This window comes from Cariama cristata, unplaced genomic scaffold, assembly GCF_000690535.1.
Source record: "Cariama cristata isolate BGI_N322 unplaced genomic scaffold, ASM69053v1 scaffold5012, whole genome shotgun sequence".
NCBI classification, from domain to species: Eukaryota; Metazoa; Chordata; class Aves; order Cariamiformes; family Cariamidae; genus Cariama; species Cariama cristata.
In genome coordinates this window covers 1-295 of record NW_009603111.1, presented here as the reverse complement: position 1 = coordinate 295, position 295 = coordinate 1, and positions in this window count along the sequence as shown.

Here is a 295-nt window from a genome sequence, read left to right as displayed (position 1 = left end):
GTCGTGGCTGACGACCGCCAAGGAGCAATGCTATGAAATTCCCTTTAACACCCAGCTGTCAGCAGCCCCCGAGCTGCGGTCGGTATTGCGGGGGCCGGCCGGCGCGAATGGGTACGCACACAGGGCTGCAATCTCTGCGGGTGTTGGTGTATCCCCGTAAAGATACCGTAATGCCACCATAAAGAGGAGGAACGCTTTGGTTTATTCTGCCAACAGAGCACCTGCTATACAAACGGTGGTAGGACGAGTGGTCAGCATGGCCTGCGCCTGTCTCTTGGGTCACGGCGGGGTTTGT